This window comes from Schistocerca nitens, chromosome 11 (genome assembly GCF_023898315.1).
Source record: "Schistocerca nitens isolate TAMUIC-IGC-003100 chromosome 11, iqSchNite1.1, whole genome shotgun sequence".
NCBI classification, from domain to species: Eukaryota; Metazoa; Arthropoda; class Insecta; order Orthoptera; family Acrididae; genus Schistocerca; species Schistocerca nitens.
In genome coordinates this window covers 151464971-151479746 of record NC_064624.1, presented here as the reverse complement: position 1 = coordinate 151479746, position 14776 = coordinate 151464971, and the positions used below count along the sequence as shown (strand labels likewise).

The 14776-nt window shown below is 41.2% G+C and overlaps 1 protein-coding gene and 1 long non-coding RNA gene across 21 annotated transcripts in view; one reads left to right on the top strand and one right to left on the bottom strand.

Annotated features, from left to right (window-relative positions):
* LOC126213454 (uncharacterized) overlaps positions 1-14776 on the top strand; it is a 449182-nt gene that overhangs the window by 175646 nt on the left and 258760 nt on the right. For 7 of the 20 annotated variants that reach the window (XR_007541182.1, XR_007541183.1, XM_049941216.1 and 4 more), the window contains exon 1: positions 14490-14713. The exons of 12 other annotated variants lie outside the window; for them this stretch is intronic. The gene's annotated coding sequence lies outside the window, so the exon portion shown is untranslated. Of the gene's footprint in view, positions 1-14489; positions 14714-14776 lie in introns of those variants that run through there. One more of the 20 variants, XR_007541179.1, reaches the window with a different exon arrangement.
* LOC126213460 (uncharacterized) overlaps positions 1-14776 on the bottom strand; it is a 75554-nt gene that overhangs the window by 60642 nt on the left and 136 nt on the right. The window lies entirely within an intron of this gene.

The following is a 14776-nucleotide window of genomic DNA, read 5'->3' as shown; positions in this document are numbered from 1 at the left end:
GAGAGGGAAAGACGAAAGGATGTGGGTTTTAAGGGAGAGGGTAAGGAGTCATTCCAATCCCGGAGCGGAAAGACTTACCTTAGGGGGAAAAAAGGACGGGTATACACTCACACACACACACACACACATATCCATCCACACATATACAGACACAAGCAGACATATTTAAAGACAAAGAGTTTGGGCAGAGATGTCAGTCGAGGCAGAAGTGCAGAGGCAAAGATGTTGTTGAATGACAGGTGAGGTATGAGTGGCGGCAACTTGAAATTAGCGGAGATTGAGGCCTGGTGGATAACGGGAAGAGAGGATATATTGAAGAGCAAGTTCCCATCTCCGGAGCTCGGATATCCCACTAACACCAACCTATCCGAGCTCCGGAGATGGGAACTTGCTCTTCAATATATCCTCTCTTCCCATTATCCACCAGGCCTCAATCTCCGCTAATTTAAAGTTGCCGCCACTCATACCTCACCTGTCATTCAACAACATCTTTGCCTCTGCACTTCTGCCTCGACTGATATCTCTGCCCAAACTCTTTGTCTTTAAATGTGTCTGCTTGTGTCTGTATATGTGTGGATGGATATGTGTGTGTGCGAGTGTATACCCATCCTTTTTTCCCCCTAAGGTAAGTCTTTCCGCTCCCGGGATTGGAATGACTCCTTACCCTCTCCCTTAAAACCCACATCCTTTCGTCTTTCCCTCTCCTTCCCTCTTTCCTGATGAGGCAACAGTTTGTTGCGAAAGCTTGAATTTTGTGTGTGTGTTTGTGTTTGTTTGTGTGTCTATCGACCTGCCAGCGCTTTCGTTCGGTAAGTCACATCATCTTTGTTTTTAGATATATTTTTCCCACGTGGAATGTTTCCCTCTATTATATATATATATATATATATATATATATATATATATATATATATATATATATATATATATATATATATATATATATATATATATATATATATATAAAGCCAGCTACGCTCGCAATCTGTAATAGGCACAGACTAACTATATATATACATGTATCAACTTCACACACCACATTATCAACCACACACATAAGCACAAGACATGTATCTAACTAAATCATCCAATAAATTCCCATAATGTTAACATAAAATTACATCCTATATGTCTTTTGTACCCCATTTATTTTTTATTCTATATATCTCCGCTCTTTCATTTCTAATATACCTGGTTATTTTATCCTCATTCATCTTCACTCATCTTCATTTCTCGTAAACTTAAATTGTATCATGTTAACAAAATTGTTTATGTTGCTTTCATAATCTTTTCTTTTACTGTAAATTTAAATTTTATTATGTTAATATACTTGTTTATAATGTCTTCATTCTGCTAAAATCCTGCAGTAACAAAATTGTCAACAAATTATAAAAAAGCACTTGCAGGAAAAATAAATTGCACCAAATAAAAATAACCATGTAAAAACCCAACGGCTGATAAGGGACGCCAGCATGCCCTCAAACAGCCCGCCCTCCTCCATCAGAGGAGGGAATGAAAAAAAAATAAATAAATAAATAAATAAATAAATAAAAAGTGGAAGAAAGGCCCCAGTTCTCTCCAGATGCTGAATAGCACACCATCCATGTCGGGAGTCGCGTTGCGTCGGTATCATTGCTATAAACAGCCTCGGATGCCGTATTAAGTTACTCGGGATACGCGTAACCATGAAATCGTTTTCGAGTGAAGTGTAAATTCTGGGATGACTTTAATGATATATCTTCAGTTTGCGTATGTCGTATTTTCACGTGCTGTCGCGGGACAGACATTCTACCATTATTTAGCGTGGCGTTTGATGAACATTATCATCAAATTATTGCGAGCATTCATTTAAACATTTAATTTGGACAGTTATAGTTGCATCAGCGCATTAGACTCTGAACTGCTCTGTTAGTCAGGTTGTGTGGATCCTTTTTTTTTTTTTTTTCATCTGTGACTTTCAGAATATAACGAAGTTCTTTTTTTCACGATCGTTTTTGATTATGAATCCCAGACAATCTCCTAATTCCTCAGAGCTATAAGCTGTAGCTATAAGTATATTTCTCAGATGAAGTGGGCGCTAGGAATTCTAATTACAGGCTTCACGTTTTGCTAATCACTTTCTGGTTGCCAAAATTGTAGTTAGAGAGCCAGTGTTGAGAACGGCAAAACAACAGCATAAATAATAGGAACATTTAAATAACAATAATTCTACCAGCCGCCCCACATATGGTTAGACGGCAGGGAAATGCATCTTTTCTACATAACATTCTAAATATGATTAACAATTAAATTTCAACCAGCCGCCCCACAATTGGTGCATCGGCCGGGAAAAAACTGAGTAAAAGTGAAAGTGATTTTTAAATATTCGGATTGGGAAGTGAAATGCGACACGCAACTGAGTAATAGAACAGTGTTAGTGTTACGTATGCATGTGGACGACGCAATTGGATTAACAACGCATCTGGATTGACGGAGCTGGCACTGAGTCTAGCTACGCTGCCGGCATTGCGAGAAGCCAGTTTCGCCTCACCGCAGTCGTCCGCCGGAGCAACCGGAGTCGCGCCTGCCGTTGCGGGCCACACAGCAGCTGTCGAAGTGCCGTCTGCTGTTCAACACGCCGCATCGCATCAGTAATCCTGGTACGCCGCGCCGGCAACGCCATACGTCGTGCAGAAGGAACTAAGTTAAGTGAAAAGCTGTTACAATTTTTACTAACCTGCACTAAAAGACTGTCGGCGATGGAACCGCCAAAAGAAACTGAGGTTAAACTTAAATCAGAACCTATGTCTGTTGAGGGAACTGTAAATCCACACAATGGTTCAAGTGTAAATATGCATGAACGTAGTAATGTTAAAGTGAAATATGAAGTATTGTCTCCTGGCAGTAGTGTAAAAAGGAGCAATGATTCAATAATAGAGACCCCTGTAGTAAAGCAGAAAGCAGAAATTGTTAATTTATTGGATGATAGTTTATCTGATGAATTATAAACGAAACAGCCATCAGAGGTGGTAGAGTTTAAACAGGAGAAGTTAGATATGACTGATCAATCAGAAGTTTCATTTAGTTTTGATGATTCTGGTGTTGGAGCTAGTTTTTCGTCACCTGAGTGTGAAAAGAAACCAGCTAGTGAGCAACCCAAAGATACTGGGGCTATTGATTTAAATGTTATATTAAAAGCAATAGCTACCAGCAATGCTGAATTAAAGTCTGAAATAACTGAGGTCAAAAGCAGTAAAGCAAAAATGTCAGCCAGTAATGCTAGAATGACAGCTGAGTTAAAATCTGATATAATTGAGGTAAATAAATGAATTGTGGCCAGCCAAACTAATTTTAATAAACGATTGGAGGAAATGGACAATACCTTCAAGGCTGGTTGCAATAAGTTGAAAGAGGATCTGGACAGTTTAAATTATAAAATTGATTACAACCATGAGGATATTAAGAAAAAGGTTGCTCAACAATTTTCTGAAATGTATAAAACAGTAAAATCTGAAGTTGTTGAGGTTCGCAAAGACTTCCAAATGGAAGATGCAAAGCTGGAGCACAAGTTAACAGAAAAGATCGAGGCGGAATCTGAACTGTGCTAAGATAGGTTTAAAGATGTTAATATAAAAGTAAACATATGTCAAGCAGTAGTAGATGCAATCAAAACTGATACTACTCATATTGTGCAAAGAGTAGATAATGTTGAAATGAAAGTAGAAAATATTAGTACTAACATTGCTAACATTGAGAGTAAAGCAGCTTCAGTAACTTCTGGTAATGGTAGTATGCAACAAATTGTAGCTGCAAACGCCGCTTTTATCGGATGTCGGCAGTTCTTGAGGTTCGATCCAGATAAAAACATCCACCCGCTAGATTTCTGGAACGATTTTGAAGATGTGATTCCATCAACTTTGTCTGAACGAGAGAAAATCTCATTTATTAGAAGCCATTTAGCAGGTGACGCCATGCGTAGGTCAGCTGATGTTATGTTGAAGTGTAAAACATTAGCGGAATTTAAAACAGCTTTCATTAATGAGTATTGGTCTAGTAATAATCAAAATTAAGTGTTGAGAGAGTTTTGGAGTGGAAAACGCTTCAATGCAGGCAAGGAATCTATTAAAGAGTTTTCCAGGTCATGGATTTCACGTTTGTCACATTTGGACGAAAAGCTAAAATCAGAAATGGTAATACTACACTCCTGGAAATTGAAATAAGAACACCGTGAATTCATTGTCCCAGGAAGGGGAAACTTTATTGACACATTCCTGGGGTCAGATACATCACATGATCACACTGACAGAACCACAGGCACATAGACACAGGCAACAGAGCATGCACAATGTCGGCACTAGTACAGTGTATATCCACCTTTCGCAGCAATGCAGGCTGCTATTCTCCCATGGAGACGATCGTAGAGATGCTGGATGTAGTCCTGTGGAACGGCTTGCCATGCCATTTCCACCTGGCGCCTCAGTTGGACCAGCGTTCATGCTGGACGTGCAGACCACGTGAGACGACACTTCATCCAGTCCCAAACATGCTCAATGGGGGACAGATCCGGAGATCTTGCTGGCCAGGGTAGTTGACTTACACCTTCTAGAGCACGTTGGGTGGCACTGGATACATGCGGACGTGCATTGTCCTGTTGGAACAGCAAGTTCCCTTGCCGGTCTAGGAATGGTAGAACGATGGGTTCGATGACGGTTTGGATGTACCGTGCACTATTCAGTGTCCCCTCGACGATCACCAGTGGTGTACGGCCAGTGTAGGAGATCGCTCCCCACACCATGATGCCGGGTGTTAGCCCTGTGTGCCTCAGTCGTATGCAGTCCTGATTGTGGCGCTCACCTGCACGGCGCCAAACATGCATACGACCATCATTGGCACCAAGGCAGAAGCGACTCTCATCGCTGAAGACGACACGTCTCCATTCGTCCCTCCATTCACGCCTGTCGCGACACCACTGGAGGCGGGCTGCACGATGTTGGGGCGTGAGCGGAAGACGGCCTAACGGTGTGCGGGACCGTAGCCCAGCTTCATGGAGACGGTTGCGAATGGTCCTCGCCGATACCCCAGGAGCAACAGTGTCCCTAATTTGCTGGGAAATGGCGGTGCGGCCCCTACGGCACTGCGTAGGATCCTACGGTCTTGGCGTGCATCCGTGCGTCGCTGCGGTCCGGTCCCAGGTCGACGGGCACGTGCACCTTCCGCCGACCACTGGCGACAACATCGATGTACAGTGGAGACCTCACGCCCCACGTGTTGAGCAATTCGGCGGTACGTCCACCCGGCCTCCCGCATGCCCACTATACGCCCTCGCTCAAAGTCCGTCAACTGCACATACGGTTCACGTCCACGCTGTCGCGGCATGCTACCAGTGTTAAAGACTGCGATGGAGCTCCGTATGGCACGGCAAACTGGCTGACACTGACGGCGGCGGTGCACAAATGCTGCGCAGCTAGCGCCATTCGACGGCCAACATCGCGGTTCCTGGTGTGTCCGCTGGGCCGTGCGTGTGATCATTGCTTGTACAGCCCTCTCGCAGTGTCCGGAGCAAGTATGGTGGGTCTGACACACCGGTGTCAATGTGTTCTTTTTTCCATTTCCAGGAGTGTAGGTCTTGAAGCCAAACTGCCATGGTATTGGCAAACTAGAATTATATCTGCCCCTAGAGACAATATGGATCGCTTCATTGAATATTTGGAACGTGTAGAGCGTGTTGCTGCCAATGAGGAGCAAGCACGAAACAACAGAAATGCTAATAACACTAGTAGTAATTTTAAGAACGAGCAGAATGGCAATGTAAACATCAGGACAGTAGGTGTTCGCCATTCTAAGAGAGGTAGGAATTGGAGAAATAATTATCAGAACCAACAATGGCATCCAAATGATAATAATTTTGTTCCGAACAAAATTATGCAGGTAAACAACAGTGCGGAAAGCAATGCTGTGCCAGTTAACTATAATGTAAATAAAGGAAACAGTAGTAGGCCGAGGCAGGAAAACTAGTTGCCATCTATGAGGACACTGGCGTTCACCAGGCGGTTACTTTTCCTAAGCCAGTAGTTACGGTAATTGGTAAGACAGATCAGAATACTGAGACTGAACATGTGGATGAAGGATCGGTAGCATCTAAGGATACAGCAGAAATATTAGATCACTCACAGTATTTGATAGATACCGTGTTAGAGACGCTTTCTAAGTGGGAAGAGAAAGAGAAGGCGCAGCAGTGTAATGGTAGGGAAGAGCTACAAAATACTGAATTGTCAGGTGAAGAAGCAGAAGAAATTCATGCTTATATTTACGATGAGGATGATGTGCTCTTATCTAAAGTGCCTGTGCAGGATGTTGATACTGTACTAATAGATTTAGGACAGGAGGTAAGTTTGAATGTAGAGGGCAGTCTGTTGGGGGTCGATGAACCCAGTAGCTGTGACCAGTTGTCACTTGAGAAGGAACCTGACGATATTAATGAAAGTGGTTTAGCTGTAACTAGTGTTATGCCCGGTCTGGAGGCGCGGAATCGCTCAGACTACAGAAATTTGGGTCATGTTGAGCAAACTAAATGTAATGAAGTCGTGCAGTGTTTCGATTTGAAATTAATAGACCGACTGGAAAAGGCGGCTGAAAATGTAATTCAGGAAACCCCTACACACTTTGACCTAAATGTAATGAAGACAGATGTCGATCACTTTAGTTGGAGACAAATACAAAAGGAACTATTGGATGAGTTTGAGGAACCACCTGTACAACCTAGAATAAGCCACCCTATAATAATAGTGAATATGTTGGTTATCAATGTACGTTGTCTCTTAGACAGTGGAAGTGAGGTGAGTGCGATATCTCAGTCCTTCTTTGATGCATTACCTGGTAAAGACAAGTTTACAGTAATGAGGGTATCAGGACTAAGAATAATTGGTGCTACTGGCAAGGTGTCAAAAACGGTAAAACAAGAAGCTTTGCTGCCCTTTGACATTAATGGTAATTTAACTGATCATCCATGCTTACTTGTAAATAATCTCAGTATTGAAGTTTTCATTGGCATAGATTTCTTGTCAAAATGTCAGAGTGTTGTTGGCTTTGAAAGTAGCCAGTTAAAAATGGTCTTGCCGAAAACCGGAGTAATTACAGTACCTTTTAGTGATAAACATGTAGTAACTAATGATGGAACATGGGAGCTGCCGATACAAGTTCTGAAAAATAGGAGCCATTGGGACGAAGGTGTTAACCTTAGTAAAAGTAAGCTAAACACAGGAGAAGAAGAAGCAATTATTTTGGACAAAATAGAAGTTAAATTTCAGGAAATCAATAAAATTTCAGCTAATCAGAAGGAAGAACCAAGACAGGTTTTAAAGAGGCATCATAAGGTATTTTCAAATCGACCTGGCGTGGTCAAAGGTTACTAATGATTGCTGTAGGGAGGAGGTTGTTCTGTAAACTCTACACAGTGTGGCAGCTGTGCAGTCCCAGCTGTGTGAGATCTTCTTTCCTTTTCAGGTCTCACTCATTCTTCATCTTTCCTATCCACCAAAATTTCGGCTCTTCCTCTCAAATACTAAAATTTTCCGTTATGGTTATCAAACCAATAATAAACTAATGAATGCTGTAGGGAGGAGGTTGTTCTGTAACCTCTACACAGTGTGGCAGCTGTGCAGTCCCAGCTGTGTGAGATCTTCTTTCCTTTTGAGGTCTCACTCATTCTTCATCTTTCCTATCCACCAAAATTTCGGCTCTTACTCCCAAATACTAAAACTTTCCGTTATGGTTATCAAGCCAATAATAAACTAATGAATGCTGTAGGGAGGAGGTTGTTCTGTAACCTCTACACAGTGTGGCAGCTGTGCAGTCCCAGCTGTGTGAGATCTTCTTTCATTTTGAGGTCTCACTCATTCTTCATCTTTCCTATCCACCAAAATTTCGGCTCTTACTCTCAAATACTAAAATTTTCCGTTATGGTTATCAAGCCAATAATAAACTAATGAATGCTGTAGGGAGGAGGTTGTTCTGTAACCTCTACACAGTGTGGCAGCTGTGCAGTCCCAGCTGTGTGAGATCTTCTTTCCTTCTCAGGTCTCACTCATTCTTCATTTTTCCTGTCTACAAAAATTTTGACCCCTTCTTTCCAATACGAAAATTATCTGAAGCCAATGAATTCTATAGCGAGGAGATTGTTCTGTAACCTCTACACAGTGTGGCAGCTGTGCAGTCCCAGCTGTGTGAGATCTTGTTTTCCATTTCAGATCTCACTCATTATTCGTCTTTCCTATCCACCAAAGTTTCGACTCCTTCTTTGCAATACAAAAATTATCCGTCATGGCTATCAAGCCATGAGTTCTGTAACCATTCTATCCACCGATTAGTAAAGAAAATACCTAACTGTGACATAAACAATAGAGAAGTATGACGTAATTAAGATACAAATGTATTTGAGTAACAAGTATGTATAGAACCCTCGTAATATTGTAAGTACAGAGTGTTGTTTTATTGGAAATGGTCCCACAATAATATTTTAAAAAATATGTACAAATTCGTGTTCAAGAAGGATCTGAAGTGGCAATGAAACCTGTTGTATGCTGTAGAGCTAACTAATTAATAGTAAAAGAGATAGCTTAGTGTTATGAAAAATATGCAGATAAGTTATAAAAATGAACTCACCTTGTGTGGCAAGGAATGGCAGTGTAATAGAATTGAACAGTGTTTGTGGCTGAGACGTGAAGGACACGTCCCTGAAATATTTATAAGGTTGGAGCTGGCCGTTATTTGGTGTACTGCGTGACAGGACACACCTACATGGAGTGAGGTTATGAGTTGGAGGCGTGAATGCGACCATAGGTACCCTTATATTAGATGAGACAGAGCAGCTAATGGTGTCCTATAGGTTTAAGGAATTTATCATTACGCTCGTCCATAATTACTTAATGCACTTTAGTGGTAGGTATAGAGAGACTACCTGTGGTTTCAGCATCCGATCGAGTGGAAATGGATTGCCACGTGGGCAAACTGATCAGCTGCAATACACTATAGATATGAAATAAATGTGCTATCCTGTGCTTTAAATTTTAATGGAGTGAGTATTACTTAAGTTCATACACTAGCAAAGTAAGTAAGTACATAATGGCAGACGTGAAACATTATTTATAGCTCAGCATAAATACACTTCGATGAAGTAAGTACATAATTGCAGATGTGGAACTGACACAGCAGCAGAGGACCAATAAGTGGATTTAGTAGTCAACTAAACGTAGAGTGTTTTGAACACTCAGAACTGTACTATTACCACAAGTTACTCACATGTACAAAGAAGCTGAGAAGACAATTACTAATCAAATATACTCATACTATCTCTAAGAATAAGGTAATCAAAGATGAGTCAGTTAAGTAAATAAAATACAGATGTGTAAGGAATGTACCGAGCATTGGTTCAGTGTTCCTGCCCAGAAATAATAAATTGAAATTAAATAGAATTTTTGATTGTATGCCTTGAGCATAAATTTTCTATGGTACGTGACTAACGGCGTTTTGAGCCATTTGTTTACCGATTTTATGACAGATAAGGAACCGCAAGAGTAAAATTGAATAAAATTCTGTTAACTTTGTTCCAGTAACATATTGGAAGCTAAAATGTATATATCCCCATTTCATTGTGACCCACCCTTAGATATTAAGTGAACACAGTCTGAGGCACTCCTTTTGTTTGTTCTACAGGACAAACCAGATAATGGCAGCCTGGTAGCTGCATGAAAGCGTGGAGTGACTTGGACACAACTCACAGTGACTCCTCCCCTTCCCCATGTAATTTAGAGTGAACGTGAAGGACGCACACCATAGCAACTTCCCCTCCTCTACCCTTGTAAATGGAAGTGTAGAACGCCAGCCAAAGCGGCTACAACCACGTGTGTAAAAATGATTTGTGAAATTTTCTTTCAGGTTTAGAAAAGACTGCTAAGATATAATCATCTGTTTATGTATCTTGAATAACTGTGTTATTTTCTTTGAATTTGTGTATGTAAAAATGTATTTAATGGATTTAAGATTTTCATAATTTTACATATTTTTATGTGTTTGTTTGTATATGGCAATATGCATGCCAAAGTGTTCCATTGATTTTGATTAAATTTTGAGAGATAATATTGCTTAAGAGGCAGTGAACATGCTAGTAATTTAAAAAATTAAAGTAGGTAATCAGTTTTCTTTTAATATTTCTATATGTTTACATTTCAAATTTTAAATTTTCATACGGAGTTAAGCTGTACTCTTGCTTCCCTTTTTGTAATTAATTTTTTTTTCGTTTATTAACATTAAAAAAAAATTAAGTAGAGGGTGATGTAGGGAAGCAGCCTACTCACGCCTTATAAAATTCTCATCAGTCGTTCCATTGTGTGCCAGCCTAGTCCGCTGTAACTAGCTCTGACGTCATAAATGTTGCGCAATACTTTAAAAATCAAGTAAATAACCTGAAACAGTTCTACCACCTCAGGAGTAATACTAAATCAATATGTGTTGAATATCAGTTCGATAACTTTAACCATTTTCAAAATTTGGATGTTTTTCTGTAAAAACCATTGGCCCAACAGAAAAGAGCTAGAGACTGAAAAATTTATATTTAGATTCCTTTTTCATAATAATTTAATAGAAACAGTCTTCTGGATCTCACAAATTAAGATTTTAGTTGGAATTCATAATTTTCTGGTTTTTGTATTAAAAATTAAGGAAGCAAGATAGATTAAGTAGGGTAATAAATAAGGCTAGGATGTTTATATTTAAGTAGAATGGAGATCCGCTATAATCATAGATTTGTGAGAAGTTTCAATTGAATAACTATAAAACTATAGCGATGGCGTATCTCCAAAGGGCAAGTTCAGAGCTCGTCTACTGCGTGTAGTGTAATTAAATTAATTCTCTCGCCCAAAATATTTTACTTAGCCATGTCAGACTTTTATTATGATTACTTACCTGTGTGCTGAATGCACATTTAAATTGAGAGCTTCATCGGCCATCAGCAAAGGAAGCGATGATTTATTCAATGACTTAAAGTGGTGCATTACTAGCCCAGCAGCTAGTTGGGAGAGCCGATTTGATCAGGCGTTCCCTTAGCCGTCCGCACCACGGCTTTATATATAAGAACGCTGCGCGAGGAAGAAAGGCCCCAGTTCTCTCCAGACGTTGAATAGCACGCCATCCGTGTCGGGAGTCGTGTCGGGAGTCGCGTCGCGTCGGTATCATTGCTATAAACAGCCTCGGATGCCGTATTAAGTTACTCGGGATACGCGTAACCATGAAATCGTTTTCGAGTGAAGTGTAAATTCTGGGATGACTTTAATGATATATCTTCAGTTTGCGTATGTCGTATTTTCACGTGCTGTCGCGGGAAAGACATTCTACCATTATTTAGCGTGGCGTTTGATGAACATTATCATCAAATTATTGCGAGCATTCATTTAAACATTTAATTTGGACAGTTATAGTTGCATCAGCGCATTAGACTCTGAACTGCTCTGTTAGTCAGGTTGTGTGGATCCTTTTTTTTTTTTTTTTTTTTTTCATCTGTGACTTTCAGAATATAACGAAGTTCTTTTTTTCACGATCGTTTTTGATTATGAATCCCAGACAATCTCCTAATTCCTCAGAGCTATAAGCTGTAGCTATAAGTATATTTCTCAGATGAAGTGGGCGCTAGGAATTCTAATTACAGGCTTCACGTTTTGCTAATCACTTTCTGGTTGCCAAAATTGTAGTTAGAGAGCCAGTGTTGAGAACGGCAAAACAACAGCATAAATAATAGGAACATTTAAATAACAATAATTCTACCAGCCGCCCCACATATGGTTAGACAGCAGGGAAATGCATCTTTTCTACATAACATTCTAAATATAATTAACAATTAAATTTCAACCAGCCGCACCACAGCACCTAATCCCACAACCAGGCCCACTTTACCTTCGACCACCTTGACACCCTCATTTAAGCCCCTCTCTCTCCTTCCCGCATCCTTCCACCTCCAACCTCCTGGCACGTCAACAGGATCGTCTCCTCTACCTCAATATTCGTTCCCTCCTTGCAAACAAATACCTCTTCATGCATATCCTCTCCGAGCACCAGGTTGACTCCTCATTCTTAATGAAACCTTCCCTCAACGCCACCATGTTGTCCGCACCTCCCCCTATCTCCTTCACTGCACTGACCATCCCCTTCACCTAGCCCGAGGTGGGGTTGCTATAGGCCACCTCCCGCATCTCCCTGTCTGGCCACAACCCCTCCTCAATGACCCGACCGAACACCCTCTCCTCAGCCTATTTTTTCCCTCCCTCACCATCACCTGTGCCACTATCTATATCCGCCCTGCAGCTCCTCTCCCCTTCGATTTCATTTCCCATGTTGACCGTACCTTCTCCACCTATGTGATCGCTGCTGACCTCAACATTCACAGCCATGACGCTGCCACCCTTCGGTGGTGGCATCAGTTCCTTGCCACCATCCATGGTGACCTTGTTCCTCTCCCACAGCACACCCATCCTGAAAATAACGCCACCCCCGATGTTATCCTCACTTCCCCCAACCTCCTTGGTCGCAACGCCATTGACGTCCTCGATCCCGTTGGGAGTGACCATCTCGCTGAACTTCTCACCTTCTCCTCTACCCGTACCACTGCTGCAGCCACCCACCCAGCTGCCCCTCCTAAGTCTGTCCATGACTACCACTGTGCCTACTGGGATGCCTACAGGGAATCCATTGCCTTACAGGTCGAAAGCCACCCCCTCACATTTCACCACCCTGCTGACAATATGCCTACCAAACTCATCCACCCTCACCGCCCTACGCTTCCTCCACAGGCCTTCCTTCTTCTGCGTGAATCCCGCAGGCTCTACCGCTCCTTCCTCCGTACTCATGCCCGGGATACTCTCACCCACCACTGGCAATAACAGCGACACATCCGGAACATCCTTACAGTGAAGAAACGCTGGAACTGGCGCCAGACATACACATGCCTCAACTCCAACCACCCTGTCAACTCCTCCAGGTACTGGTCAGCCTTCCACTGCCTTACTGGTAGCCATCCCACCCCTCATTACCCCATCCTCCATGACGATCGACCCTTTCCTGATAACCTCAGTAAGGCTAACCATTTTGCTTCACACCTATCAGAGTTCTTCTCCATTCCTGACGATCCTCATTTTGATTACTCCCTCTTCCCCACCATCCTTGACCGCACTGATACCTCTGTCCCCTGCTTCCTGTACATGGATCGGTTACCCCCCTCAGACATCAAGACTACCACCACCACACAAGACATCACACTCATCCTCCGCTCCAAACACAACACCGCCCCTGGTCATGATGGAGTCACCTACCACCACCTCAAGGAATCCCCCCCATCCTTCCTGTCTGTCCTTGCTACCCTGTACGCAAGATTTACCAGAGCAACCATTCAAACAAGCACTATATGACTTGTTAGTTGCCCACCCATTCTGCGAAATAAAGGATTTCATCAATTGTAATATCATCCAGTAATAACAAACCGATAACTCATTTGCAACAGAAATTATACACTAATATAAGGATGACTTTGTAGGATTTCACCAATCGTAATATTACACTGTCATAACAAACCTATTGTTCTTTTGCAACATGAATTATAATGTATTATATGTATGACCTTGTCAGTTGTAATATTATACTGTAATAACAAATCTATTGCTCTTTTGCAACAGGAGTTATATTGTGTTATATGTATGACTTTGTAGGATTTCATCAATTGTAATATTATTTGGTAATAACAAACCTATTGCTCCATGCAACATGAATTATTTTGTGTTACATGTATGACTTTGTCTATTGCCTTAATGGCCTAAAAACAATAAAATTATTCTATTCTATTGTATTCCTTCACTACTCTGTTCTTACTACAACTGACTATTAACAATGCACCATCTTCTGACCTAGTGCCGATGTTCTAACCATTTGGGTTTTACTGTCTGTTTGCCACTGAACTATCAAATATTTTAGCAGATATAGCACAAGCTGTAGATGTTATTTTACTTTTTTCCGCCGTAGTTATATGACCGGTAAACTATTTTTCAGCATCTGGTTGTGAATAACCACTTCAAGATACGAAACGCAGGTTACAAGTAGCACGTGCTTAACTCCCAAATCCCTACCAGCTTAATCACATTTACCACACTTCACATTCCTCCTACAAGTTCAGTTAACCTGCTGATTAACCAAACTTTTCCAAAAATGAGTGTTACAAATATCAATGTTATGAATGGGGGTAATATTTCTTCAAGAAGTATATATAGCATCAACTATCATATACGTGAAGCGAGTAGGAGATATAAGCACTATAAATATTTCAGATCCACGTTCGTTTATAGCCACTCCATAAACGACCAAAATAGGTGTAGTTGTGATATGAGTCTTACTGCATTTACAGCAACAAAGATCTTAAAAATAGGAAACAAATTACGAACTGCATTTGGTTAACTTGACCGGCGTGACAAAACATTAGTTTCTCGGTGTGGCCAACAGATGGCAGCGTAGCAGCGCCGTCTGAATTGTGTCAGCAGTACGAGAAAGCTTTGTTAAACGTTAACAGCAGTAACTGTGGCATAATCATTTGCATACAGAAGTCGTAATGCTCTTCTCTCTTTGCTCTGTCCGTTCATTCATGTGATTTAACAGCGACAATTACATCAAAATAGATTTACAAACCAGCATTTGTAGACTAAAGGTAAGGTGACAATATTTCTGACAGCCGAAACTGACACCAATTTTAATACTTGCTTACATATTA